The following is a 14291-nucleotide window of genomic DNA, read 5'->3' as shown; positions in this document are numbered from 1 at the left end:
ACTAGCCACTGTTGAAACTGTATACTGGAAATATTGATCTGAGACAAACAAAAGTATTATATAATATTTATCTGTAATTTCTTTCCTTAGTACCAGACAGTTCTCTGCATAAGTTGTGAACTCTTGAGGAATAAAAGGAGACAGGAAACACATACATTTTGGATTTTCCTAAAAGCCCAATCTTGCATCTGATCTAATCTATCTAAAGAGGTAGTTTCTAGATGTGTTAAGATATCTGTGATCCTTTTTGGTTGTCTATCTTTTAGTGAACTGCACCTGACTTTACCAGATTAAGGTAAATTAAGTTCTGCTTGTAATAGAGATTTTACGAGGAAAAGTCTCTGGAGTCTTCCAACTTTTTCAGTATTATTGCAGCATCCTTGAATAAAAATTCACCTCTTCCAAAGGCAGCCTGCAGAAACTGGGAAACCTTGCTAAAAGCCTAGGCAATAGAAATAAAGTATCATGGAGGGAAAATGTGGAAGAATCCCTCTGTGTATGTAATTATTGCATGCTTTTAATGCCTCTTAAGAGAATGCTGCATTTCCCAGGCCTGCTGAGTGTGCTGCAAGGCGTGCCCTGACAGAATGGTCCCCAGGACCATCACTGGCCAGGAAGCCACTGCTTTCTGAGCACAGAGAGAACAGTTCTGCTGTGCACATGGAGCACACATACAGCGAATGCCCTCGTGGCTTGGAAAGGGCTTGAAGACGACAGAGGTGAAGACCAGGCTCCTCTTGTTGCCAGAATTGTTTTATCTGACTCGTGGTATGCCCATGGCATGGTACAAGAAACCTCTGAAACAGACCAAAGATGACACAGATCTCTCTTACAGGACAGCTATACCTCATGTATCACCCATTTGTGGGAAAACAGATAGAGATAATGCTAAAGACAATCCTGCCTCTGCTATATTGCAGCTGTGTTAGTTACCGAAGAGTGGGAACAGCTCTGCCCTCACAGCTGGGTGTGATAGAAGAGTGAGTCAGCTGGTAGAGAGTCAGTTGGGGTCTGCTGGCTGTGCTGTGAGGAGGAAGGGACAGGAGGCTGTGTGAGGGACAGATAAGATAAGCCACTGTACGAGGGACGGACAGGGTTGGGTGTCTGTACCAGGGACAGGAAGCAGAGAGCTGGAACAGCAGAAGGAAAGAGCCAGAGCTATATGGAGCTGCCCATGCATTTGCTATGTGGAAAAGGTATTAAAGACTTCCACATAACACGGTGATGATCCTTGAAGCCTTCTGAAGTTTTTAAAGAAGCATTTTGAGTGCAGTGGCTCTCTTGACTATACACAGTAGTAAGGTGTGTTCTGTCTTATAGATGTTAAAGAGGAAGATTACAGAGAGGGAATATGTCTTTTATAGGTTTTTTTATTTGTTTGTGGTTTTTTTAACTGTTCGTTAGCATGTCAAATGTCTTTTATCAGAATAATGCCATCTAAGGCTCTCTACACAGTTGATGAAGAGGCAGCCTCCAGAGGCATTCAAACTGTCTGAAAACTGAATCCTTTCTTCTGTTGCCGCCAGAGTTGCTGAAGACGGGGAAATTACAAAATAGACTTCAGTATTAATAGAAAGTTCTTAAAACTGGGAAAACTCTGACTCTGCACTAGTTCCACATTCCAAATTTTATGAAACTATATGCTACAGAGGAAAGCTAAATCATGTTAAGTGAATAATGAAAATTCTGATAGTTTAGCAGTGATCACCATAAACAAATGGAAACATAACTGAATCCACAAAATACTACAAGACTCAAGTATTTTTAAAAGCTGTTACTTTGTTGAATAGTAGTAGTGCTTACTCAGTTTTCAAGTTTCTGGATTACAAAACCACAGAATCACAGAATGAACAAGCTTGGAAAGCTTGTACTGATTATAAAAATAAAACACTTTGAATTCAAGCCTTAAACATTTAAAGAAAATACAAGGAGTGACTAATAATTTTCTGAAGTGAGTTCTTTACAACTTTATCTCCAAACAGGGACTCTTTATATCAGCAGTACTATACTCTGCCAGCAGCAGTCTGGAACTAAGGGAGACATAGTAATTTAGAGATGTGCCCCAAATGTGTCCGTACACCTTCTTTTCAGCACTGTCTATTGTCAATTCAGGGCACAGAGTAACTTTTTGGAGGATTTAGGTTATTTTGTATTAGATTTGTCTTATGTTTTGGAGCATTTAAATTATTTTTGGTCATTTGTCCTGAGTCAATTAAGCATGACTGCAAAAAGTATTTGTTATAATAAGCCTTATTTCCATTAAAAATAATTATACCAGGAACTGAAAATGTATATGACTACTTAGGAGCCATTACATCTCATAGAGATAGTATTTATGGTTTGTTTGAATACTTAAGAAAGCAGCAATAAACTGCAAGAAGAGTATTTAAAGCCCCAAAAACAGCACATCAACCCACCACACAGCATTCCTGTGCAAAGCAAATTGGTCTTTTCTCATTTTTGTTTACAATCAGCTCTTCATAGACTAAACTCCAGTAAGTTGTGGAGTTTCTGATGTCCTCTCTCTATATACAAACAGTGCATTCGCTATAAACACAATGAGGGAGGTAGGAAATAGAACCTCACAATCAGACCCTGAAAAACTGACCCCTTACATGAAGAGCTGGTCGATAAAGAAAACTGGTGGGGTGACAAAAGGTAAGAGTAGCTTAAAACACTAATGATTTAAGCAAAAAAAGTATCAGCTTACTCTCTCTGATTTCTGCAATACTGAAGCTTACAAGGATTTAGTTTTCAGCCAGAAACAGAAGCTCATTTAGAAGTAAGTTCTGTAAGAAACACTTTCTGTTTGCATATGTAATTGATAAGTATCCTACAGTACCAAACAGGATGACTGGTTTTAACTTAGGTTTCAGTGTTTACAAAGCTTCCTGACTGCTTCCTATGAACTACAAAAGCTGTTTTCTATTCCATAACTTTCTACTACACAAGTTTTTTAAAAGCTGAGTATGCAGTAACATGGCTTTAAATGTTTCCATAATGTAGTAATATGCAAAGAAATTAGTCATATGATTTAAGCTTAATTTTCCAATATTCAGGCAAATGAAAAAAGAAGCTCTTGAATAAGGATCACCAAATATCTACTACCTCTTAGAAAGATACATCTGTCAGATATGTGGTTACTTTGGCGTGTTTTGCTTTCAGGTTTAGGAGTTAGGTGGTCATTTGAGGCCATGTTCCAAATATAAGAGTTAAATAAACAGAGTGTTGCCAAAACCTTGCTGAGTAATCAAAATTTCAGCAGGGTTATGCTACTCACAAATAAGTAATAGCCACTGTGGCAACAGGAGTCTTTAATTCAAAGGGACATTTTTAGGTTAGAAATTAGGCAGAAATAATAAAAGAACCTCAGAGGGAAGCTAAGATGAAAGATAGAGAGAGAAAACATCATCCATGACTTGCAGATTTGATTCTTTCATCCTGACAAAGCACCAAGCACTGACTGTAAAGAACCTTTTGTATTGTGAGTACACTGGACATGTTCTGTTTTGCATACAGTTATGCAGATATGTTATCCCAACTATTCTGTCTTTTCACACAACACACACTATGATCCCACTCACCAGAGATGATTTCTGAGTTGGGATAAAGTCAATAACAGTAAGGTATACAATCATCTGTAACCTTTATTCAAAGTTTCTGAGGATTTCTTGGCAGTACCTAAAGATGATTTGGAATTTCAAGTTACAGGACAGTATCTATAATTTCAAATGTTTGACTGAAAGCCCTCCAGCTCCCCATAATGTGATTTCCATATTTCAGGCTGCTAATACACGAATATCCTGAGCAGACTATTGGATCATTCTTATTTCCTCTTCTGTATTAAGGCACCTAAATTGCAAACTGAGAAAATTAAATTGGTGGACAGAATTTTCTTATAATTATGTGTAGGTTAAATTTCAAACAATAATGGTTTTTTTAGCATTTCTCTACAGAAGCAAAGCCTACAAAGACTATTGGCATCAGCCTCTGACTTCCCTTAAAGAAACAGTGGTGACTTTTGAGCCAGATCAGACTGAGGAACAGTGATCTTAAAGGTATGAAGTTCTTAAAGATTTCCTGTATTTTTCTGAAGGAAAAAAAATTAATCAGTGACCTAAGAGATAGAAAAGCTGAAAAATGATCTACTATTTGATAGAAGAGAATCCAGAAAAATTATTAAAAATTCAGTTACCTAAATTGCTGAGATTGTTAGTTTCTATTTCAGTATGTGGATATAAGAGAATCTACCAAAAATCTAATTTCTTTTCACTATTGTTCATTTATTTATCAAAAAAAAATTTGCTGAGATATGATCTAGAAACTTAATGTATTTCTGACTGATTAGAAGGGATATATCACCAAAAAAAGTATAATCAAAAGGTTTTAATCTCCATAAGTAGCCTTGTTCAAATTGATGTTGATGGTTTTATTATTTCTTTGGTCACAAGGAATTGCATCCAAAATTTTTTGGTGCATAGGAAGGAAACAGGCATTCAGTATTTCTCAAGTAGAGATTTAGACCTAGATTTAGCAAGTGAAACAAGCAAGCTGATCATGACCTCTGTGTTAGTTATATTACAAGATGTTTATCTAATCTTTTCTGCTTCTTTGAAGAAGAAGCATATTTTTCCTATCTTTGTCTAGAATGTACAAAAGGTCGTCTGGTTTTATACACTAAAAAAGCAAATTAGGCAACTGATTGTTGTCATGATCATTGCCTGGCACTGTTTCACCAACAGGTGACTCATTTCCTTGAACTTCAGTATTGATTTCCTTTCTTTCAAGAATATTCATTCAGTTTCCAGTGAAGTGTATTGAGGTAACTAGTTTTATTTAAGACAAAATTGATAATCACAGATTTTTCTGCTTTTCTCATAAAGCATTTGAATTAATAGGAAAATAGAGTAATCATGTTTATGAAGGGAAACTAGGATTTTTGTGCTTTCAGCTTCTGAAGTAAGGATAAATTAACCTGTGGCATGCAGAGTAGTCCATACATGTGCTGGATTAATCACAATAAAAATTACATTAGTTATAATTTTGAAAACTGGATTACTCTGGAATCTCTGGATACTTTTTCCTTCACAACATTATCAAAGACTACGTATGTTTCTTACCAGCCATTCCTTCAGTTCTTCTTGATCCTCCTTTCCAGACTTCTCCATGCTTATACCTACATCGCAAAATCTGGCTTGAAAACTTGATCTATGCAATCTACTCATTAAATTTTTCCTGGGTTTTATTTTGCTCCTGGAAATGTTTTTACTGCTCTCATTCTCCCTGTGGTTGTCTTGTCCTACCTTTGCTTCTTTGTTGCACAGATAAGGAGCAGGTGACAGAAAATTGCACCAACAGATTACATTATATGCAGAAATGCCAAGAAATTTCATACAAATCCCTACTACTAAAGATATTTTCCTGTGTGACCCAAAAACATCCAATCATTTCCTGCTCTAGAACCTGGAGAAAGTCAGTGAAACATTTACAGAGGAATGTACATGCAGTCTCCCTTTTAACAAAGTTCTTTGATATCTTAATCAAACGCAGGTAAAGGAAAAGTAAAAAATGAAGAAATATGGATTAGTTATTAGGAGACAGAAGATAACAGTCCATTTTCAACACAGGCAGATATTAATAGACAAACTCCAAACTTTATCCACAAAATTATTCAAGACAAATATTTTTACTTAGTCCTGATTACTGAGAGCTTCTTTATATAGTATTTTAGGTAAGAATCAGGAATGCATTTTCAAAACAAATATCCTGACCATCAGAACAATTCCAGGATACTACCTGTTTTGATTGATAGCACAGAGGAGGATTGAAGTACATAAACTATTTTCATTTTGGATTAAATTACTGGAAGATGTGATTCAGAACTTCACCTTATATGCTCGCTCTCCTCACAGAATCTAGTTTGCAAGATTGAACTGGAAACAGTATGAAGTGAGCAGCCTACCCTGCAAATTGCTGTGCTACAGACAATGAGGCTTCAATGACAACTGTTTTATTCTACTCTAATTGGTCTTCATGACTTAATGACTTAACCATAACTTCATTGATAAAGAATAGAAAAACAGAAGGAAGAGGAAGTGTTGTTTATCATGAAAAACTTACATACATGAGCCATCAAAAATTTAAAATATAAATAAAATTTTAAAGAAAATAAAAATTTAAAATTTAATTTGGTGATTTTAGTTTTTTTAAAAGATAGATTTTTGTAATATTTTTTAGATGCTTTGAGGGGTAAGTCAACCAGTAACTGACATATTAACCTATGGAACTTTTTGCATGCAATCTGCTGCACAATTGAGCTGATCCATTTTACAATTTTACCAAAACCACTCTATATATTCTGCATTTGACTGAGAAAGAAATGCTCCTATCTTCAAGAGTTTACATTTATTTTTTGGTGCACTCTCAGAGCACAGAAGAAGGACTCCTCTGAAATCAGTAAATATAAAATTTGTGAAAATACACAGAGCAGGAAAATAATCAGGGTCCAAGTTAGGAGAATGATTGTGGTATAAATTTGGAAAAGAAGTATCTGATTCTTTTTTGAGACAATCATCCATAAAACTCCTTATTTCATCTATTTTCTTTTTCTGATTTCAGTAGTGCTTCTGTACATTTCTTATTTTAACAGGATGCAAATATTATCTTAATACATTCAAATGGTAGACCATTACCTTAAAGAGAACTTAAGCACTTAATCTTATATACTCTTGCAAAATATATTTGTACAGAGGTGTATGAACATTGGAACCATTGCCACAAGTTGCTGCAGAAGCCAGGAGCAAAAGCACCTCCAGAAACTAAATACAGAAGTGCGTAGTGTATAAGCTTATTTGGGTTACAAAGAATATCTCCAGGCTCCAGTTCAGGAAGCACACAAATTTCTGGAAAGTGAAAAGGGACATTTCAAAGGTGGTGTTATTTTGTCTTTTCTCTCTTTAAGACCTGACACTGGGTACAACATGCCTCTGAATTAAAAAAAAAAAAAAAAAAAATAGATTCGACCCACTAAAGTTTTTCTTACATTAAAGTAACTTATTATTGAAAATTACAACATTATTTTAAGAGGATTCTCTGCACATAAAACTGCTAGATTTCCTGTTTCTCAGTCTAATTTAGTAAAAGAAAAATAATAAAAAAAAAAAAGAGGAGGTAATGTATGACATGGATGGGAACCTCATGGAATGCAACAAGTTCAGTGTGCTGCACTTGAAGGGTCCGGGCGATCTCAGACATGGGCAGAAGTCCCTGAGAACAGCCCTGCGTGCCAAGACGGGTTTGGCGGTTCTTGTGACTGAAAAGCACTGGGCATCAGCTGAAAATGCACATGTGCAGCCCAGAAGGACAGCACCGTCCTAGGCTGTGTGTGAAGAGAAGTGACCAGCAAGGTCAGGGAGGGGATTCTGCCCCTCTGCTCTGCCCTGGTGAGACCCCATCTGCAGGGCTGCATCCAGCTCTGGGGTCCCTGCACAGGAAGGGCGTGGGACTGTGGGGTGAGTCCACAGGTGGCCCCCAAGACAATCAGAAGGGTGGAGCTGCTCTCCCATGAAGACAGACTGAGAGAGCTGGGGTTGTTCAGTCCAGAAAAATGAAGTCTTCAGGCACACCTCATTGACACCTTCCAGTACCCTGTAAGTGCCTTATGAGAAGGACAGGGAGGACTTTATGCAGTTAGGAACAGAACAGGAGCCAATAGTTTTAAACTTCAAGAGGGCAGATTTAGATTAGATGTTAGGAAGAATTTTTTTATTCAGAAGATAGTGAAGCACTGGTGCAGGTTGCCTAGAGAAATGCTCCATCTCTGGAAATGTTCGAAGAGCATTTGGATGGGGGCTTGAGCAACCTAATCTATTAAGTGACATCCCTGCCCTCTTGTCAAATCAACCTCCGGCCATCCAGGTTGAACTAGATGATGTTTGAAGTCCCTTCCAACTCAGGCATTCTATCATTCCATGATTCTGTGACATTCCAGCTACCAGGGCTTAAACAGTTTCTTTTATGGTTGCTAAAATCTCATTTTGTATAATTACATATGTATCTTCTGACATCACCAGGTATAAGAAATTTAACAGTGTTTGCACCTGGAAAAGAGGGAGGTAAAATACATTATTTCACCATTACCAGATGTGGAATAATGTACTTCTGAATAGGAAGTAGTCTCCACTCCTGCATGAAACTCCATGCTCTACAAATGATAAATTGTGACAGAAATAAAGCCGTTAGGAGATTTTTGCCAAGTAGTACTATTGGTAAGCCCTCATAGGTCAAGCTCAAAAGATTAATTCCATATTTTTTCCTAGAATTCCTTGTTTCACTTACTATGTGTATGCCAACATATACTGTCAGCTGAAAAGGAAATACTATAAAAAATTAGGTTCATTTCCTAGTGTAAAATATATTAAAGCATGATGTGACTAGCTTCTTGTGTCATTCAAGTACTAGGTTGTCAGTGGAGTTGTAGGCAGAAAAAATATTGGCAGCTATGAACAACATATTTGATTTCTGGGATACATGTTTTTAAATTATAACCAGATATTTGAAATTGACATTCTTCCAGCCACAGACTTTGTTAGCAGTTTCTTTACATAAATTTTGAGTTTTTCTTTAGCATTACCACAGAAATACCAAAGCAAAACTACAACAGAAAATGTTGCTGTTAAATATCTGTTTGGAAGTGTAGCCTTCAACCTGTGTGCACTCTAGTTTCTTAAATGGGATAGCATTCCTCTATTTTTCTGTAATTTAACAGTTATGAAATATACCACAACAGCAATTATATGAAGGGGAATTAAAAAAAAAATTAAAAATAAAATAAAATAAGTAAAATAAAATAAATTTCAAAAATAAATAAAATGTTAACAAATTTTTTTAAAAAACCAAACAAACAAAAAAAACCCACAACCCACTATAAATTTGATAAAAAGGCATTTCAAAATCTTTGTTAAAAGATTTGGAATACCACCAGTAATGGTTCTAGCCTATGGTGGTGGTGACACAAATATATTACTATCTTCTAACTGTTTCTCATCCTGCATTAAAGCCCTGGTTTCAATCAATATCTAGTTTATCAAAACCACAGTTGCATTTGGTATTCATTGCTACCCTTGTTTACAGTCTCAGAATGGAGACTAAGCAGTAAGTTAAGTTAGGGTTGGAACTGAACCCTAAACTCTTGTAGATGAGCTGTCAGATTGGGCTCCATAAAATTGGCAGGAAGAGTGTGAGGCCTCAGTAATAGTTACATAATGAAAACTGAGAAACTGAGCCTGTCAAAAATTGAACATACAGTTTTGTTTCCTTCTTCCAAATATTAACAACAAAAATAAGGGTTTCAGATTTTGCCATCTAAATACAACATAGATACATGCTATCGTTGTACAGTGTACTTCCCAGAACCATCAAGCTCACCAAGAAATGCCAAGACATGCCAGAGAGTGGTTTCAGCCATCTTAATCTAATCTCCAGGTAGTAGAAATTTTGCAGTCTCCACAGGCAGTGTATTCTAGTATTCTCTTGGTTTTCCTGTTTGAATTCTTTTTTGTTTTATTTAGCCCATATTTTCCTTGTGGTAATTTAAATCCATTATTTTTCTTCTTACCTGCTATGGATATGTAAACATATTATCCTTTCCTCTCTGTGAGAACGTTTTAAGCAGCTTTCTGTTGATATTGATATTGAGTTCCACTCCATACTGCAGATATTTTCAAAGTGTTGTGTCTATTCATTTCTAAATATAGATACCTTTTCTTTTCTCCATGAACTATATCCTTCAAGAAAATATTTTTTCAACTTTTGCCTTCATTATGGTGAACTAATTAACCTCTCTTTGATATACCTCTAACATCTATCATACACTGTAATTTCTTTAAAGTATTCTCTATTGCATTATCACTGAGAAACAGTTAAAATACAGCTGTGAAGACTTAAATTTATACACTCTCCAGTTTAACAATGAGCCATTGATAACTATCTACTGGCTTTCAGCCAGTTTTGAGTCACCTTATGGTAATATGTTTCTCTAACTTACTTACAAGAACTCCGTGTGACTCTGTTTCATTAATTTTATTGGCGTCAAAACATAATCCATTACTCAAAAAGTCTTTGCAATACATTTTTTATGCCATATTGTATTGAATTGCTTACAAATTTGGATTACCTGTTTTCACCTTGTCTGAAAACTTAAGATGCACTGATAAGAATTTAATTTCTAACCTAAACATTTGACAACAGATCAGATTTGCATTACATGCTTTACAGTTAGAAAAGAAGATGTGCTTCACCTCTTGTGAAAATGTTCAATTCTAAAGAAAGATTACCATGAAAGTGATCAAGAGAAGCAGCATAAGCTTCCCCTGCACCCAAGAATTTCAAATTAGAATGAGAAGTAGCAAGAAAGCAAAGACAGATTGGCCTTTCTTCTTTACCTAAGGCACGAAGACAGGCAAAACAAGGAGCAAAGTAAAAGCTCTGATGATATTTCCTCTAGGGAACAGAATAAGAGTAAATTAATATTCTTAATTTAAAACATTTATACGATTACATAAGCATCTATTGAGATATGCTTCACTAACATTTTACAAGGGAAAAAAGTAAAGGTTAGCATGAACAATGTCAAGTATGTACTACAGTGGAATATAAATATTTGCCTAAGGTGTGGAGAGGCAACATGCTTCCTGCAGAGAGACAGGCTTATAGACAGTGTCTGCTGATAAAACTGCAGAAACTAACCTTTTCCTAAATGTCTCTATTAACAACATTAGATTTCCATAAATAATTTATTTGCAATTAGAAGTTATTTGATCTTGTGTATGTTCTTTCATATGCAACCAAATAAGTACACATTTTCAAGGCATTAAAGGATTTTCAAAAAGCAGCATGTAAATATTTCAAAATCCTCTAAATATTGTTTGCAATAGACCATGTGATGTTTAGCAAATCTCTGGCACTTACTTAAACACTAAGGAAAAATGAATGAAGAAATATAGGACTGGGGGTGGGGAGTGGGACTGGGAAAAAAGAAGAAAGAGGAAGAAAGGGAGAAAAAAAAAAGATGAAAAAATAAATTAAAACCAATTTTACATTGATTTGAAGTTAGAATAGCATATCATTGTCATCACAACACTCTACAAACAACTGAGAATATTTGCTTGTAAAAACATGTTCATTCTAAAGGAAAAATATGAAAAAAATCAGCAGAAATAGGCTACAGAGTCTGCTATAGTGTTTTATTCCTTGTTCCTTTGTAAAATTTCTACATTATTAAATGTATGTGAAAAATTGCAAACATTTGTAACCAGTCTACTGGCTAAAGATGTTTTTTACAGATGGATTGGAGAGATTGAGTCATTTTAGGAATAATTTTTGGGGCATGTTCTTAAAAAATCTGTGTATCAATAGCATAAAATCACTGAGTACGTTGAACTATAAAATCATTTTTTACAGAAATTGCTTACCAACTTTCCAGTCATTATAAATTTATTGATATAAAATGCTACACTGCTCTCTCTGGCTGCAAAGTAAAATTACACAAACACTGGATTTGTATATAGAACCATATTTCAAAATATAAAGAAAACAAAAGTATTGCTTTTTTAGACAGATAATTTGAGGAGATTATTAAGAGTCTATTTTCAAAATTTTCTTGGACCTTGGATACAAGAGTTATTTCAGTCAGAAGTAAGTATTAATCCAGTAATTCTTCATCCATTTCCTTTCCGTGGCAGAGTGAAAGCTCTTTCTGGGGATATTTGGTCTTAGTATGGCTGTGAGTACCTATTTCCCAGTATACCCTGCTAACCAGCCTGTCAGTAAGGTACTGGGATCTTTATTTGTTTTTATTTTTTTTTCTCCCTTTTCCCCCTACGTCAACAGTTCTTCTTTGCTGCTAAATTATGAAAGCTTCTAACCAGCAATAATTAGGTGCAAGGAAAACTGGCTTCTCTTAACTGAGTAGGAAATCCTTTAAGGAATATCAGGTTTTGACAACAAACCCTTGTTGTATTGATCCACAAACCTGTAAGCTGGTCTTCCCAGAACTCAGTGCATTGTAGAGTTCAAGTACATAATTCAGGAATAGGTTTAGATACATGACTATAAATTGTGGGGCTTGGTCCTCAAATTTGTGGCTACACAGTCTTTTGTCTTTTGATCTGTGTTTTTGCATCTCCTCTACTTTTTCTGCTTCCATCTCAACTATTTCTCTTTTCTGCCTCTTGCACTTAACATCAATGAGAGTATAGATGAGGAAAGACAAATGTCTCTTTACATGAATTCATTTAGAAAGATTATTAAATATTCACCCAAAGACAAAATTTAATTGCTTGCTTTCCTTCCACTATATTTGAAATAACTTGCTCATTGTTTAAATAGAGGCAATAGCTTCCCTTTTAGTTTACCTGAACACTCTTGCAGGCACAAAGAACATTTTGTATGCATAGGAAACAGTGATAAGTACACTAGAACCAGTGTAGCAGCCTGGTGTTCCTAAGAGCCTTATGGTTGCTCCTGAACTTCAGACACATTGGAAGAAAGTCTTTTTTAGATAGACACTACTCTCATAAACAATGGGCACATCTGAAGACCTCTCAAGACAACTTTAGTAAATCTCCTGCATCTGCTGTTCATTCCTATAAGGAACCAGTAAGAAGCACTGTTTCCACTTCCCCCAGTTCTGGTTTCCTATTTGGAAGAAGGCTCTAAATGTTTGTTTACTCTGTCTCCCTTTCTCTCTTTCTCTTTCTCAGGTAGCAGTAGGTGTATTAACCCTGTCTTTCATAATCCTTCCTAACAGAATACTTGCTTAGAAACTGCAGAATTTCAGTTAAAGTACTCTATAACCTAAGACATGGAAAAAATTGTCCATTTCCTTTACAGTTCTCAAATTATTTATCTTGTGGTGATGTAGAGAGCACAATTATAGCATAGATTTCAAACTGCTTAGTGGCCAAGATCATTTAAGCAGCCTAGAGGCCTTCAGTCATTTCCAGGGAGCCAACTCCTTCTTCCACTTACATCATCATCCATTTGTTCTATCTTTATTGAAGCAGTAACTTCTTACTTTGATGTTGTTCTTCATAGCCTCTGGATTCTGAATTTAGCATCCTTTGAAGCAGCTCATTGTTTCTTTCCATGCACTTAAACTTGTCTTCAGCCTTGATGTGTACAAAAGACATTAATATAATTAAAATTCTGACTTGCTGAAACCAGTGTTTGCCAAGCACTATGAACAATCCTCATGAATTTTCTTCTCTCTTTCTTGGTTTGTGTTATTAATTTGTACAGTATTTAATGTCCTGATATCCTAGTCAGAGATTTAAATAGCTTCTTAAAAAAAAAAAAAAATGAGGTGCATTTGCAAAAACAATTAACTTTTAGTTTCAAAATATTGAAAACTATGTATACAATTTCACTTTGAACATAAAATGTGCAAACCAATGAAAATGGGTTCAAAAAAGTTATAATAGTACTGGTTTAAATCATGCATTAGTACCAACCTTTGCATTCATTGCCCTAGAACTATTTTCCTTGGATTCTAATATTTATTTTATCTCTTTTTTATCTCTTTTTTCATTGTTGTGCTGTTTTTTTCAATTATTCTTCCTTCTTCTTCTTAGTTTTTTTTTTTCTTTTTCCTCATTTCACCATTATACATGTAATGAGAGTAATAGAGACCATTTAGACATAGGAAAAAAAAGAAATCCTGACTATTTCATGTGCAGGGTCAGGACATCCATGTGCACAGCAGAACAAGTTATGAGTTTTATATATGAACTCATTTAGGATAAAAGGTACTTAAAAGATTCAAAAATATTACTTAACCAAAACATAAGTAAAAATGAGATTCAATTGAGATTTGTGGTATTTATATGATGTGGTCTACTTTTTAATATGATCTAGGAGTACAGACTATTCTTACATCCTTATTTCTCTGATGGGATTAGAGGGCTAAACCACTGAGACTTTAACAAATAAGTTTACTGAATGGAATATATACAGTTCTTATTCTTATGTAAACAAACAGGCTATAACTTGAAGCTACACGAAGGCTTTAATTGTACAAACCATGTATTGCTAAAATCAATCCAAGTCATAACTGTGGTAAGCAGCCATCTTATTGAGCAATCTGTCAGTAAACTAATTAATTATACCAATACGGAGAGAGGGATCCCTCCTCTTTTTTTTTTTTTTTTTTGGCATCTGTTCAGCACCCGGGAATAGCTGGGTTCCAACTTTGCCAACTCTAATCAAATAGCTGAATCCTTTTTTGGTTGAAA

The 14291-nt window shown here is 35.2% G+C and overlaps 2 long non-coding RNA genes across 5 annotated transcripts in view; both read left to right on the top strand.

Annotated features, from left to right (window-relative positions):
- The window catches only part of LOC136357834 (uncharacterized), a 732797-nt gene that overhangs the window by 320919 nt on the left and 397587 nt on the right, over positions 1 to 14291 (top strand). The gene's annotated exons all lie outside the window — the stretch shown is intronic.
- Positions 1144 to 6187, top strand: LOC136374344 (uncharacterized). 2 transcript variants are annotated; one of them, XR_010745885.1, is made up of 3 exons: positions 1144 to 1306; positions 3960 to 4058; positions 5913 to 6187. It is a non-coding gene; the product is annotated as an uncharacterized lncRNA (long non-coding RNA). The 2 variants fall into 2 exon arrangements; XR_010745883.1 differs by lacking the exon at positions 1144 to 1306 and having other exon boundaries at positions 3948 to 4058.

This window comes from Sylvia atricapilla, chromosome 2, assembly GCF_009819655.1.
Source record: "Sylvia atricapilla isolate bSylAtr1 chromosome 2, bSylAtr1.pri, whole genome shotgun sequence".
Classification (NCBI taxonomy): Eukaryota; Metazoa; Chordata; class Aves; order Passeriformes; family Sylviidae; genus Sylvia; species Sylvia atricapilla.
Note: the sequence above shows the minus strand (reverse complement) of the source record. Positions and strands in the feature narration are given on the sequence as shown.